Genomic DNA, 17,032 nt, shown 5'->3' with positions numbered 1-17,032 from the left:
ATTCAGTCATTTCCATATTTTTGAATCTGTTATCTTACAAACAAGAAGCCCTTCCATGTTTATCTTGCAAACAGGCAAAGCATTTCCAAAGAGTGTTAATTCAGTGGCTCAAATATTATCTAGGAACCAGATTCTTTCTGTCTTTCCTTAGTGCTGCCTTTAGTTGGTCAGCTTGTGTTCTTAAGCTACTGTCCGTCCTTCGTTTTCCCAACATGTTTTCTTTAGATTCCAATGTTACATGCACACAACAATATTCAGGCAAAATAAGTCTGTTCCTTTTACGCATAACTTTTTAGAAGGACTCATTTCTAAGAAGTCCCTAAAGATAATTCTCTTAAACTTCATTAATTAAAATTTCGTTACTTATTCTGACAAGGAAAATAGTTCCAGACTGACTCAGAATATTCTAGTTCTTTAACATTTGTATTTTTAATGTCTGGTAATGGGCAGCCCCTCTTGTTCTGATGCATGGGGACATCATCTTCCAGAACAAGAAAAATGAAGGAAATGGCTGGATATTGAACTCTAGTCCTACTGAAAGTGAAAAGAGAACATCTTAGTATGGCCATCTAGTTGTCCACTGTATGTGTGAAAAGAGATGACTCGAGAAGCAGATCTATACTGGTAGTGTTGGTAGTGGCTAACAAGTTACTTGGCTTATCAGGGACTTGGAAAGAAAAATTTCCAATGAAAAATTGAAAAATTAGAAAAAGTAGATCTGGGGGACAGGTATGTGGGATGACAAATCTGAAGAGATACAGAGTTTGACAATACTTGTATTTCATGTAATGTTCAGCCTTGCAGAAAAGAGTCCCAATAATTTGTTAGGTAAGATGACCTACCCAGTTGATGACACTCATCTTTCTTTAGATACTCAGTGCTTACTCAATGTATCACGTATAAAACAGCTATACCGTAAAGGATAGAAGCTATGCCTGGGATCTTTTGCCAAGGCGGATTTGGCTCTTGCCAGTGCTTTGTGTCCAGCCTATTCTGGGTAGCAACTTGCCTTCAGTGCCTGCAGTGCTCCCACAGGCAGCACCATTCATAAATTTGTGGAATGACTTACGAACTATAAACTATAATTTTCTTCCATATGTATCTTGTCTGACTAGGGCCACATGCTTTGGCAATGGACCCACAACTCCAGAATTCACTAGTGTTTACCACATATCTCATCTAGAAGCAGCTTGCCTGACAGACTAGTTAAATGACCCGCTAAAGCCTCAGTTGTAGTGCAAACAAGGAGAAAACACCATGGGAGGGGAGGAGGATATTCCTACAGGATGAGACGCATGTCTTAAGCCAGCAGCCAATGCCAGGTTAGGCTCCACAGAGGGAAAGTATAGGTCTGAGGGTTAAGGGATAGAAGTGGGAGTGGCCTCTCTTGCAGTTACTCTTAATTCTCCACTAGAAGAGTTTTTGCCTTCTGCCTCTGAGAGTATATAGTACAGTGATTTCAAAGGGTTTAAGAAAGGTACACTTCATGAGGAAGCATCAACATGTTTCCAATAAATTGGAGGCTGAGACTATTCCCTAGACATTTTGAGTTTCTCAAGCTGCTGAACCATCAGAGAAAACGAAAGTTCGTATTCTGCCCCCAATGACATGTCACAATTACTAGGAGGAAATTGGGTTGCTGGGACACAAGAGAGGAAAAGGGACTGTGTTCAAAACTGCGTCGTCCTGAGTACTTGATTCCTTACTTGGCAGTCCTCAGGAAATTCTGCTGACCCAAGAAAGACCTGACCACCAATGGCTTAGAACTTATGGAAATGAAGATACTAGCTCCAAACCCTGTTTAGTCAAAGGGGCTGGCAGTGCGTAAGGAGAACACAGAATTCTAGCAAATCTGCTATGATTATCAACTTAGGCTTTGTGACCTTCTACAGAAATGAAGAGTGTAGCAGCTACAATTTATATTATTAAGTGACTTTCTCCCTCGGTTTTTCACTGCTACATTATCTGAACAGTATCGATTGGAGCTAACACTTTACATTTTCAGTTAACAGTTGGCCAATCAAGTCTCAAGATGCCGTTGGATTCCTGTTGCTCTCCTGATTGATTTATCTAACTTAGAGAATCTCATATCTTCCCATGAGTTTATTTTTTACCTCCATGGAAGGAAATCTCTGGCTTTAACTCTGCCGTGAGCTCTAAACATTGATATCCCATTGCCTGTTGGTTACCTGCGGGATAGGTTATTGTTTTTCTTCCTCAGTCCCCATAGTTGTTGGCATTCTCCCTGAACCAATCAACTAAGCCTGGTAGACATCCTAGACTATTTCTCCCTCTTCTTCTTTTAATGTCTCAGGTGATTTTCCTGTTGATTCTATATTCTAAATATTTCTTCATTCTGTCCTATTCTCAAGATCACCAAGGCCACACTCTAGTTTAGGTCCCATATTTTATCTTACTTATATTATCAAAACTATAACACATAAAATTGGGTCCTTAACCCCCACTTGTAATCACCTTTGAAGAAACAGTAGTCCTAGGGAAAGCTATAATCAAAAGAAATTCTAGTCTCTAATGTGATCTCTCTCAGAAAATACCAAGAAGGAGGAACTACATTGGTGATAAATGGCAATTGCACTTGAAACCTCCCCTCCTCATTATTGCCTCTTTGCTTCACCCTCCATGTGAATGACAGCTGTTTCTCCTAGATAGTACATCCCTTTGCAAAGTTCAATCTGGTATATCTTTCTCCCCTGCCTGTGATTTTTCTTTTTTCCAATACAAACTTCTAGTTTCTTTTATTGAAAAAGTCCTTATCCCAGTTAACCTGAATGTCCTCTGGAAGGCCTTAGTGCTATGCAGGAAGACACTTCTTAGAAGTTGGAGAAAAAGAAGAAATCAGGGAAGTGGAGCAAGGCCAAGAAGGTATTAGTTTGTTAAGACTCCTTCATTTTCTTCTAGAGAACTAATGAAAGTCCATAAACCTATTTCTGCTATTTGGAAGCTCCTGTCATTCTCCAACCCATCAGCATCCTGTTGTTCCCCACATAAACCTGTTTACTCCTTCGAATGGGTCAAAGGGCATTACTTTTGCTATCTGTGGGGGTACTGCCTAAATCTACCTCGATGTACTTTTCCAAATTCCTATCAGTACACTAGTCAGCAAACATCTAGTGTTTTGTTATAATAGGTCTCTGCTAGGGCTGAGATGATGACTCATTCATTGATTTATTTTTTTTCCTAAAGGTTAAATTAGTGCTGTAAATGTGAGGCATCTCTGGGGCCTCCTAAATGGGTGGGAAGGCAAGAGTTAGATCATGGTGAATGTCATCCTGCCTATGACCTATCCTGCCACACTAAAAGAAAATTGCTAGGCCTATTCTTAAACTTGGCATAGTTTGGTTTGGGGGGTGGTATCTGGTAGAAAATATAAAAATCTGATGCAATGGGGTGAATGTTTATTGAAATTCATAAGTTGAAATCTTAACCCCCAACGACGGTTAGGAGGTGAGGCGTTTGGGAGGTAATTAGGGAACAAGGGTGGAGCCCTTATGAATGTGATGAGTGCCCTTATAAAAGGACTCCAGAAAGCTCCATTGCTGTCTTTCTTCCATGTAAGGATACAAAAAGTCAGCAGTCTGTAGTCTAGAAGAAGGTTCTCACTAGAACTGGACCAGGCTGGCACCCTCATCTTAGACTTCTGGCCTCCAGAACTGTGACAAATAAATTTTTGTTGTTCATGAGCCCACTCAGTTGTTTATACTTTGTTCCAGTAGCCTGAAAGGACGAAGACACTTGATTAAACTCTCCTGCTTCAGGAGGGGCTTATTCTAAGAGACTGAAGCATACCTGAGGGACTTCATGGTTCCCATTTCCATTCTTGAGGGCAGCTGTGGTTGTCTTTTTTCCAACTTAATGCCGATTAACAAACTTCACCAGTAGTACAAAGTAAGATTGCTGAGATTTAAGATGAAAGACCAGACTGTTCATTTTTTTTTTTTTTTTTTTTTTTTTTTTTTTTTTTTTTTTTTTTTTACTACAAATCCTTGTAGAAGGACTTGTCCAAACTGATTTCCTGGTGTGTGGTCTGTCAAAACCGATATTTAAAAGAAAGTTAAACATTTTTTTTTTGTTGTTGACTGGTGCATAGTTAGGAATTTAACACAGGAGTTTCAGACATTCTCTCCCTTGAGTTATAATTACCATAGGACAGCCGGCCACCATGACGGAGATCCTGGTGGCTTGAGTCCATGAATATCTCCAGTGCTGGATCCTTTGGGTGCTTACTTCAGGTGCCAGCATTCCTCTGCCTCTGAGGACTGCCATTTCTATGGAATTAACAACAGTATGTTCTAATCATGTACATTGTTTTTTCTCTGGTCCTTGGCAAGGTGATCCCTGTGAATTCCTGACCCCATGTTTATGTTAACAATTAATCTATTCCAGTTCTACAGCCTGCCTGACCCCCGGAGTGGATACAAAGCCTCCAGGGGATCATGTTACTGCCCTCCTTCTAAGGATAACTCTAATCCTTCGATACATTTTTTTTTTATACATTTGATGTAGATTAAAACAGATTCCATCTTGTGATTTGGATATGAAGGGAAGCAGAAAATTTGGGCAGTGAGTATAATGGGGAGGTAGGATTAAGGGATATATTTTAAGATTGGTGAAAATTAAGCCATAATTTGCTAATAAGAATGTTTAATTACAACCATGAGAAGCTAAGTTTCCAAGAGTAAAAGGGGAATGTAATAGGGGAAGGTACAAGAGAAGATGAGAGCAGATGGCTTCCAGGGCACATATGAGTGGAAGATTTTCTCCTTTAGTGCAGATTAAACCCTTTTTACAGAGAGAATGGCAGGCAGGGAGCCTGTATTCAGTGTCACTACTCCTGCCGTTCTCTCAGCGCCTTCAGTCATCGCCATTACAATATTAAATGAGTTTTATCAAAGTCACCAATTTTCCTCATCTTACAAAACTAATAATATATTTTTTAAAAATTTTATTGGCCTCGTGTCAGCATATTAACTATTTGACTTCCACTTTACTCTTAATATGTTTTCTGTTGAGGGTTGCTTTTCCTCAATTTTTTTCTCTTGTTTTTATCCTATGCCAGATTTTTAAATGTTAAAATGGTACGGGGCTCTTATTCTTCACCTTTTCATCTTTATATAATCTTGCTTCAAGTAACATCTCTGTGCTGATGCTGTTCAGATTTATTTCTCTCCCCCAGGCCTTTACCTTTAGTTGTGATTTCCTCACATAAATGTCTAATAGGCATATCAGTTTATCGTGGCCAACATGAAACTCTTGACTTCCCATTTCACACCTCTGCTTTTCCACATGTTCCTCCCCTGAGTCACTAGCTTGTACTGCCCAAATGACCTCTTAATAGTTTGCTGTGTTTTTACAGCCCCTACGCCCAGCCCCAACCACTACCACAAGAAGCTTATTCACACTCATAGCAGCCAGAGTTATCTTTTTAAAATGGAATAGATGTCATTTCTCACCTAAAACCCACCAATGATTCACATTATATTTAGAGGGATTTCTAAACTATTTCCTGTGACCCCTGAGATTGTACTATCTGGGTTTTGCCAAGTCTTTGATCTCATTGACTTTATTCAGTACATTCTGGGCACACAGGCCTTCCTTGTGTTCCTCAAATATTCACTGCCCCAGAGTCCTTGTGTCCTCCTCCTCTGCTGTATGGAATGATTTGCAGTCGTCTCTTATTCAACACTCAATTCAGAAAGCGTGTCTTCAGAGAAGTTTTCTCCAACTACTTTAGCTAGAGGAGACTCCATATTTTTCTGTTTTGTTTACTTAATAGTACTCGAAACTATTTCATATTTTCATGAAAAATGTTACTTCCATTAAAACGTAGGCTCCTTGGGACCCCTGGGTGGCTCAGTTGGTTAAGCATCTGCCTTTGGCTCAGGTCATGATCTCTGGGTCCTTGGGTCAAGGCCAGTGTCCAGCTCTCTGCTCAGGGGGGAAGCCTGCTTGCTTGTCCCTCTCTCTCTGCTCTTCCCTCCCCCCCATTTCCCCCTGCTCCCCCCATCCCTGCTTGTGCTCTCACATACTCTCTCTCTCAAATAAATAAATGAAAATCTTTAATAAAAAAAAAAGTAGGCTCCTTGAAAGTAGGATCTCTTTTTTTGTATCTCTAAAGTACCTCAGTATTTATTGACTAATGTAAATTCCCAAAGACATTGTTTTATACTTTTTTTCATTATAGTGAACATGTCTGGGTCTCAGCCTGAAACCTCAATTTCTAATCTGTGCATTCTCCCTCATATTGCATTTCCAATTTCAACATTGTCCACCATGCTTCTTTTTCTGGTAAAAATTTAAAGATAATCAAAATATAATTCAATGGTTCTTAACTCCTTTGTTTCTCCCCTGACTCCTGTAGAACTATCTAATAGTTTACCCATTTCCAAAGTAAATCCTCTTTGTTGTCTTCGTTGCATCCACTATGGCAGATTTGTCTCCTTATTATTCTTATTTAGATAGTCAAAGGCTTAGGAACCCATTTGGAGGGGGACAAGAAGGAACCAGAGGCATTGGGAAAAAAGGCCCAGGCACTAACATAAATCTCCATTTTTTATTCCCTGGAACCTACCACCCTATGCTGATGGTACAGTCTCTATAAAATATGAATTATACCTTGCCAGTGTCCTGCTTAGTCAGGTCCAAGATCTCTTCCTCTGGACTATTAGTGCAGTGAAGTTAGAGCCTATCCTATAGGTCTTTCCGTGTCACCTCTGTTTACTGAGTGACCAATATAGTTCCTGTCTCATGGCTGGCATTAATAAGTATTTGTTGAATGAAGAAATGAATGACAACCCTTTATATTGTTCCTTTACACTCCATAAGCCCAAGCATATTTATTTCTGTTTACGGACTGATCTGCATATTGCAGTGCTGGATAATTTGAAGTTCTGGAAACAGTGCTGTTTCCTGCCCTCATTTTGTTTCTCAGATGTTCTCTTTGAATGAAATGGCTCTCAAGCCCAACTTCATCCCATTTTCTCCTTTCCTCCAATTCATTCTTTAAAATTTTCGCAAGTGTAAGATTCATAATTTTCATATTTATTTCTTCTCTCCCCTGCATTGTGGATGAGAACTTCAGTACTAAGTATATGCTTGTTGAAATAAATGGAATAGTTTTGCCTTCCAATATGAAGGTTTTTCACATACAATATTTTATGAGCTTGTCCCAATAGTCTTTCTGCCAAGTCTACTTTGGCAGAGTAAATAGTACTATTTCCACTTTGCAGATAAGTTTGTTAAGGCTCAGAGAAGTTTTAGTGGTTTTCTGGATGCACTAAGATTTATAGCAGAAGTGGTACCAAAATTCACGTCTTCTTATATATACCTCCCAGTTCATTGTAATGACCTTTAATTACATTTTCTTGGTTTCATGGGATCCAGTTGGATTCAGTAGCCTTATAGAGTTCTGGTGGCAGAAAATATCAATTACATTTTTTGTTTTTTCTTCTTTTATTATTTTGTCTTTTTCCAAACAAGGAAATGGCAAAAGGTTCGTTTCTGTACAGATTCTTAGGCTGGATGAAGAAGAGATGTTTCCTCCTTTTGAGTTTCAAAAGTTCCACTAGAGAGTTGAGGGGGGAGAATGAGAATTGTTTTGTTACAAGGACTTTTTTTTAATGATAAAAACGCAGTATTACATTTGCAATTTTATCCCACTTCACAGTATTAAGCACAATTTCTAAAAAACTTAAAACATGCCATTTTTATTAATGGTCCATTTAAAACCACCAAACATTTTGATGTCAATTACTAAAACAAGGTTTAACGCTGTCAGAAAGCATTAGTGCTAAAAACAGTCATCCTCTCTGTATTTTCATCTGTAAAGCATTACAGTTTATAAAACAATTTTAACTCTGAATACGTAAGGCCCTATATGAAGGTTTCCATATGTTAAGAATTTTATTTGTGTGTTTGATTTTAAATTGCTTTGAAAAACAGACAGTTGAGGTTTATAGAAAGGAATCTTTCTTTTAGGAAATAAATGTCTCAAAAGTGCAGGGCACCAGCAGTAAAAACATTCTGACCACAAATCAGAAACACATTGGGAAGTGTTTGTTGAGTACACCTTCTGAAACTAGTATTTTGTTTCTATTTGCTGGAAAATTGAAAAATCTGTTGTATCTTGGCATGGCTTAGCCAAACCCCTGGCCTAGCCCCAGATTCCTTGTGCGGTAGATGGCATTATTGTACACACGGCTAGGCTACCTAGCCCTCTGTTTTCATCACATATATTTTAAATATAAAATGTACCTGCTAACAGTACCATTATTCAGCTATAATTCTTTTCCACATCATATTAGCTTGCATATTCTTTCACTTTAAAAATTGTGTCTAAGACAAAAAAAAAAAAAAAAAGGAAAAAAAAAAAGAGGAAGAGAAGATGACAATTAATCAGTGTTTCAGCTGCTGAGTGGCATCTGGCCAAAAGCCACCAGGCTGACAACTAGAGTTTGGAGTGTAGTTTTGCAAGGCTAATTTAAGGTGAACTTAGATGGATTCAAGATTTATAAGCCCGAAAATGTCCTGACTGGAGCAAAGTTCAAGTAAAGTAATTCGCTGCTCACCATGCAGATGGGGCTAAGCCCACACTGCCCTATGATTTAGTCTATAGTCAAGGAGAATTTTAAAAACAGGCAGAAGGCCTGAGTTTCTGTGTTTCACTTCAAAGGTCTTCTAATAACTGAGAGGATTATACTCTTCTAACCAGCTAAGTAGGTTAGGTGGTTTTGAGCGAGTGCTTTTATAGCTATCGATAATTCTGAGTTTAAATTTTAAGGATCACCTCTATTGTACATCTCCTTTAACACATTAATGACTGTGAGAAACTCACACTCCTACCTTATGACTTCATAGAAGCTTCAGAATAAATTGCAGAAATTTTTAAAGAGTTGTAAATACCCCAGAGTGGTAGGAGTAGGATTGAGAAACAGTCTGAAAAATCATTTAATTAAACATACTTAGCCTGCTTAAAAATTTTTTTTTTAACTGTCCCAAATGGAAGAGCATGTTAATACAGAATAACTGCCACCAAAAATAGGAAGCAAGCGTCAATGTTAGTTTGCACTATACTAGCATGTTACAAGCCAGGATTATCAAATTGGGAGGAAGTTGAAACGCTTGCTCACTAATGGCAAAACAAAAACAACAACAACAACAACAAAAACCCAAAAAGTACATAAAACGACTTTTCTCTCTATAAAATGCTAACGATTTTTTAATTGAAAAGGACAAACAGAAAAGGAGTTATTTTTAATGAGAGAAGAAAATGATAATCGTGCTGTGAAACGAGTCTCATTTTCTAAATCCTGTTTATTGGTATTAGTACGAGAGTTAAAATATCCTTCCATGCAGGTGCTCTTTCTAACGAGTACTTAAAAGGTAAACATTCAAAGGGTTAAAGTGCAGCATAGAGTGGTTAAAAATAAATAACAGTATCATGTAAAAAGCACACTATGTTTCTATTTAATGAATTTCTTTTTCAAAGGAGCTCAGAAAAGAGACACCTATGAATGGTGCAGGGAATTGCAAAATCACCTTGTTTAAGTAGAATAAAATGGCATTTCTTTCTTTTTTTTTTTTTTTAATGGCATTTCTAAAGTAGTAAGTTACATCTGGTAAACAACAGTTGAGGTTTACAGTGGCTCTGAGTGGGATTTTAAGTAACATTGGCCTTTATAAGAAGAAACAAGATGATTAAACAGTTGTTGCTACTTTCATTTTTAAATATTATTCATAAGCTTTACTAGGATATTTTTCCCCAGCAGTAGCAGAGGAAAATATGGATTTTTTGCACTTCAGATGAAAAAATAATTGTGCAGGGCCTTGTAAACTGTCAGGCACCAAGCCAGGGCTTACTCAATCCCTCAGCACTCTTAACTTAAACAGTCTCGATTTTCCCCCTAAACACACCTTTTATTTTCTACAAACGTGCATATGTCGTGGGCGGAAGCTTGGCAAGTTCTTTGTCTGCTTCTTTTAAGGTCTATTTTCCACCTGCATTGGAATGGGGGCAGCAAGACATAAAACAGTCTAGCCGGGCTGTGGGGACATGCCCTCCCTGGGAGAGAAGTCTGATCTATGTTTTCTTCTGTAAAATGAAAGAGGCTCTCTTGACAGAGAATCACATCTTTTGCCATGGAACTTATTTCCTAACAAATGCAGCACCAGTTTTGAAAACAGGATTTGTGCTGAACTTCTACCTCATTGGTTTGGTCACTGAGAGCACCTACTTGCTTTTCAAGTTCTGTGCTGGTTGCATCCTTGACAGATATTTGTTATGGGTGGGCTCATTTGGTTAATTTTCAAGTTCTCTAGCTTTATTCACACCAGAAATCTTCCATTGACTTGGCCATTTACTCTGAGGGTCCCTAACCCCAGGAGCTAGAGGGGATTGAGGTCCTCAGCAGAGGATGCCCAATTGGTGCAACTCATTGAGTGAGCAGGGGGACTGGTGTCCCCACGAGCTGCACTCCCAGACATTGCCCATCAGAGGAAAGAATTAATGTGCTCTTTCCTCTTATAGTTCATATGTATTCTAAAGGCTGGAATGAATTTATTTATTTATTTATTTATTTATTTATTTATTTATTTATTTATTTATTGTAACTAGGATGTATTGAATTCATGTTAGAAAACACCAGATATTTCATTAACTGATGCCTGACCAGTTTAAAGTGGGCATTCTTCTCTAGCAAGAAGTAGGATGAGGTTGATTCTAAAGAAGATCTTAACCTTTTCACTCCTCTTTTCAATCAGGGATTGGAACCTGAGCAATTCCAAGGTATTGGAATAGGTGACTATTATACCTTTAGTATCACCTCTGGCCAGTCAGAAATGCATTTTAAGATTGGATTCTCCATTGATGTAGTAATCGTGAACTTTGATTATTTTAGACTAAATCTTAAAAGTTTGATTTTAATAAAAAATGGGCAGAAAGTAAATATTTTCCATTTACGGCTTCCTCAGAATTAACGGCGTTCCATTTCTTTAACACATCTCATCATTGTGCCATTTTTGCTGCTCTTTAAAAATACATAGACACTGACTTTAAAAATGTGTATATTTATTATTGATTTTTAAGATTCTGAGTTAATATCAATATAGCAACATTAAAATATATTTTCCCCTGAAGAGATGGCAACCCTCCTGTGTTTGTAATTTAGTGTTGAAATTTCTTCTTTATGTACTTTCTTCACGCCATTCAGCAATTGCAGAGCAATTTGTTTTCCATCTTTTGCTACAGTGGCAGTTAGGATAAAAACAATTGTGGAAGAGAAATGTAGTGTTTTTCTGCCCAGACATCCTCCTGTCTACAGAGTCCTGAATTATAAACTGTTAACTTATGCTTTCTCTAAACATGATATTTTTTGATGGCCATGGGGATCCAAAAGATTTCATTAATGTTTTTATCAACTTAATATTAGATGCAAGGATATGAAGTTATTTAATCAGTAGCTATGCCTAGCTGAATGTGACATAGGGCCTTCATCTGAATGCACATGTACACACGCATACCCCAAGCCTAGCAAAGCAACTGATGGTGTCTTCAGCTATGTTTCCTACACTAGTAAATCAAAACAAAACCAAGTCTAGCCGAACAAAACTAAGCTTGTCTTATAAGATGCCCTTGGTAATTTTCTTTTCTGAAGCTGGGGTCAAGGGAGAGTAAAGATTTTGAATTTGTTGCTCTCAGTTCTTTTAGAGTATGAACTTTGCTTTCACTGAACTTACAATCTCTGACAAGTTTGCATATATTCTGTAGAACCAGAGGGAGTTCTAGATCCCAGTCAGGACTATTACATACTCCAGCTACCTTTTTTGGTAGATACCTTCTTGGGGTATCATTTGGAAATATGAGGGCTGCTTGATAAGTGTACTAGTAACTACGGTTCAAGTTTTAGATATGACTTTTAGAGGCACATAAAGCCTGAGACACTCTCCTTTTTTTTTTTTTTTTTTTTAAGATTTTATTTATTTAACTGAGAGAGAAGGTGGAGCACGAGCTGGGGGTGGGGAGGTGCTTGGGGGAAAGGGAGAAGTGGACTCCCTGCTGAGCAGGGAGCCCAATGCAGGGTTGGATCCCAAGACCCTGAGATCATGACCTGTGCTGAAGGCTGATGTTTAAGGGACTAAGCAACCACCTAGGTGCTCAAGCCTGAGACTGTGTTTTCTTAACTCCACCATTATGCATTAGTCTGTTGGAAAAAATGGAAGTGAGTTAAAAAAAAAAAAAGATCTTATTATCTGTTGAAGAGTCTTTTAATTCCTCTTGCTACTAAGCACTTTTTTTTTTTTTTCATGATGAGAAACAATGAGGGAAATTTACAAGGTGCTTATCTTAGGAAGTTCACTTTCCTCATCTGAAACATTAGTCAATGTTTTCGGTAATGCAGACATTCCTTTAAAATCTTTATAGGGTTAAAATGAAAAATATAAATATAGGGTTTATCACATCTTGTATGGCAGTTCTTTTGCTTTCAGCTATCATTTGACCTTGTTTGCAGTTTTTCTAGCCCAAGGTATAAGTCTGAGAACACAATGGGAGTCAAGTGCTGCTCAGATTGGTAGACTTGCATAGTTTCCCATCTCTAAAAACAATCCATACAAATTTAAAACAGAAATGAAGCCTATTGCTGCGTGAAACTAAAAGTCTATTCAGAATCCCTAGGTGGCATGGAAAGCATTTAGACTCATTTCATTCACATGTCAGGTAAAGACTTTCATTTAGCAGTGAGATGAATGCTGAATAATGGGTCTTTTGAATAATGTAATTAAGAATTCATTAAGGAGGACTTAAAAAAAAAAAGACAGAATGCAGTGTGTGTGTACTCCCTACACTGAACTCCCAAAATGTATCATGGAGTTGATGATTAAAAAAAAATCAGCTGAGAACCAATTAGAAAAATACTGTTATTTCATTTACAAAATACTGACATTAAAATTCAATGAGGAACAAATATATATTTGAATTTACTAGAAATTATGTTAAATCAGGATTAAAGATCATTTTTGTTATTTTAAAATGTGCTCATAATATAACAAAGGACTTAACCAACACGGTTTCCCTGAAAAGATCTCTTAGTGTTCACCATGTGAACCTTACAATATTGAAGAAATTCACTTTGTTCTTGGATAACTGATCAAATGAGAAATGGCAAACTTCTTTTTTATTCTTTGCTTTATGTGAATTGAAATGATGAAAAGTTTTAAAACAAACCCAAAAGTGGCAACAGCAGGTCAGAGATTTGCCTGTAACAAAAGCTAATATTGCCGTTATCTTTGTATGGCTGTTATCTACACAAGAGGAAGGAGGTAAAGAATTTCACTGTTTTCTCACTGATCAGCACCTACTAGTATTCGCACTATCCCTATGTTCCCACAGTCTAGCTTCTATCATGCTGCTTGCATACAACAGAGAGAATACCTGCTGGAGTAGAGGCAGATGTTTGTGGATATCAGAATTCAGTGACTGGGGACCTAGAATCTTCCACAGAGGCAACCAGAGAACTTTTACCATTTTTCTTGAGTAATGTGGACGTATTATTGAAGCCTCAGAAATATGTTCTCATGGCATTTGCAATCATCTATTTTTGTCCTGGGAATGGGATCATATTCAGTAAATTGTTCTTGCATTCTTTGCCTTGGCATGTTACAAGCCCTGCCTGTCTCTGGCATACAATTTATTATTTTTTCACCATGTTTCCCGGCCCTTCCCAAGTATATGAAGAAAAAAGGTCAGGAAATTGATGGAATAGAATTAATTCATTTGCTTTTGTTATCAAACAAATTGAGTCATATTGGATTAATTATAGATTAATTTGCATTAATATACAAACTAAAATTTATTTTTTAACTTGTTGAGACTATATTGAAAACAAATAATGAATCAACTTGAAAGAGTTGCTTCTGAGGCTTAGACAACTACATAGAAGTGACTTGTAAACTGAGCTTGATTTCCTATTCTCTTGAGAATTCTGGTCCAGGGGAGCTCGCCTCTTTAATGCACAGTTGTACAAAGGCAAGTGATCTAATGACCTGCCCTGAAAATTTAAAAATGAAAAAAGCCCCACCTCTCCAGATGGAATTATTCATCCAGATGGTACATTGGAAGCTTTTAGTGCTGACTGCATTCTTAAGGCTTTCATTTTTATTTTGAAGATCATTTCTTCCTTTAAAGATTTCTTCTAGTTAATTGGAAACAGTAAGACCTAATGGAATGAACAAAGGATAAAGGATTGCAAACGTTGAGGTCTAATCCTTACTCTGTCAGTGACTACTGCTTTGTGTTTTAACCACATTACATTGCCCCTTTGTCTCAGTTTTGTCTTATAACACAAGATGTGGAATTGCCTTTTTTAGACTGAGAGTATGTTAGCACAGGAAGGGAGGATGAAAAATGTTGCCCTCTCTGACAATATTATTTTTTAAGAGAAGTAGACATTCGTGTGTTTAAGCTGTGTATATATTAGAGATCTGAAACTTCATAAACATACTTGTTAGCATTCATTAACTAGTACAATGTAATATAGTCTGAACATAGGACATAATTGTTGAAGAAATCCAACGTAGGAAATGACAAGAGTTGAGCTGAGTTGATGAAATAAATTTTCCAGGGGGAAAGACATATTTTAGCTAGGCTTTTTTTTTTTTTTAAATAAAATTAATCTTAGTCTTTTGAAGCTAAAAAGACCTTTAGATTTCCTTTGAAAGAATGATCTTTGTGGAAGACCCTAATGTGACCCCTAATGAGCCATACCCTTCTATAGTCTTCTTCCCTTGCATGCCCATGGAATCTGTAACTTTTGCTCCTACTAAACAATGAAATATAGCAAAGATGATAGGGTATCACTCTTGTGATAACATTTTATCGTATAAGACTTTGCCTTTGTAGGGTAGAGCCAGAGAAATTCTCCTTTTGGCTATGTTGGGGAGGAAAAAGCTTTTCTTTACCTTTCAGAGTTCCTGGTTTAAAAATTAAATTGACATGAGAGAGATTAACAGGAAAAAATCAAATTTAATTATGTACATATAGGGAATCCACAAAAGCATGAGAGATTCCAAAGACAGGCAAAATGAAGTATATATGTTATTCTGGACCAAGGAGAAGGGGATAGGGATGTGGAACTTCAAAAGGAAGGAAAGTAGTTCATGGGAAGATGAAAATGGATAAATTCTTCATAAATGTTTGCTGGGCCATACAGAAATAATAGGACATAGAGAGTAATTCTGACAAACTTTGCTAAATTCCTCTTGGCAACCATACCTCATTCATACTACACTGTCTATGGTGATAGTTCCCATCCTGGAACAGACCCTCTGTCTAAATTTTAGACAATGGGCGGGGGGAAGACAGAGAAAAACTTCTTGTCCTCTCTTTCTTAAAAATAGCCTGGTTGTCTGGTTGGCTCAGTTGGCAGAGCATACAGCTCTTGATCTTGGGGTCATGAGTTTAAGCCAAATATTGGGTGTAGAACTTAGATTCAAAAAAATAAAAATTCAGTGTAAAATAATACACATGCCAAAGAGACACATTTTGGGGGGTAAATTTTGCTTCCCTAAAGCTATGAAGAAGCAACCAGCCATATTATGAACTGACTATGGAGAGGGCCACATGTTAGGAAGGCTTCTAGGACCGGAGACCCTCAGTCATAAAACTGTAAGGAAATAAATTCTTCCAATAGATTTAAATGAGCTTGGGAGCACATTCTTTTCTAGTTGAGGCTCTATATGAGGACACAGCTTTAAACCATGTCAGTACTCATGGAAACCGTATGATAATAAATGTGTGTTGTTTTAAGCTGTTAAGTTTGTGATAATATTTACTCAGAAAAAGGGAATGTATTTGAATCTGTCCTAACCCTAGAATGCTATAAGTAAAATAATATTACCTCACAATCTAATATATATATGTTTATTTATAAATTATATAGACTATAAAACCATGATTAATTATTATCACTGAAGCTTAGTTTCTTTTTTATTAGGCAAAAATGAAAAAACATAGTAGTTCAAATATTTTGTTCTTGTCTACTCAGCGTATTATCTATATCACACTTAGGAGTTCTGCACACACATTAGGGATCCATTGCTTTAATCTGGGGTTTGCAAGGTTGTGTATCCGTACCTAGTACAAAACAAAATTTACTTTACAAAATTCTTTGTGTATTAAAACCCAGATACTGTTAACATTTCTACAAAGTTCCAGATGTCCATCGGTTGCCGAACTTGACTAGACCCCACTAAACACTTAGCATGGATGAAGAAAGGAATGGGGTACTAAGAAGAGGGTAGAGCTAGAAGCAACATTGTCCTGGTTTGGGGCATATAATTTTGTTTAAACTTCAAGTCAGGCCAAGGGAATCTGCAGTTTGCCTGTTCAAATAATAGCAACCTATACTTGGTGGATTCTGTCTATATCGTGTGTGTGTATATGTGTGTGTGTGGGGGGAGGGATTTTTGAGATATTTATGTGGGACATTCTGTCTGTGTTGTGGCTTAATGTGTTCTGTATCTTTTGTTCCTTCTCACTCTGTCTTGTTTTAATTTTTAATTTTAAAAGGGAAGTGAAGTTGGCCACAAAGTCAGGAGGGAAGGGACGCTATAGGTATGTTGTGGAATAACAACTGGTAGAGGCCCAATTTCACTCAATTTTGGGGGACAGTTACATCATTTATCCTCTACTGTGCCAAATACCAGGTAGATTTTGAGTTGAGTGTTTAAGCAATCAATGACTGTTGAGAGATTTTATCTTTTTTAATGAGTGTTGAAGTTGAAAGTCTTGGTGATAAAAAGATGTTTGTCATTTATTTAGTAATTACTGTGTATCAAATGCAGTGACGGAAAATTGACCTAAATTATGTTTTTAAATCATTATGATAGCTTTTTCGGGATCAGTAGAGCAGAGTGGTTAAGAGCACTGATTTGGAATCAGAATGCTGGGTTCTACCACTTGATGTGACCTCACTTTAGGCTTCTAAATCGTTCATTTACTCATTTAACAAATACATATTGC

The sequence above is a fragment of the Canis lupus genome, chromosome 14, assembly GCF_011100685.1.
Source record: "Canis lupus familiaris isolate Mischka breed German Shepherd chromosome 14, alternate assembly UU_Cfam_GSD_1.0, whole genome shotgun sequence".
NCBI lineage: Eukaryota > Metazoa > Chordata > Mammalia > Carnivora > Canidae > Canis > Canis lupus.
The sequence above is the reverse complement of the archived record's forward strand: the minus strand, read 5'-3'. Positions refer to the sequence as shown.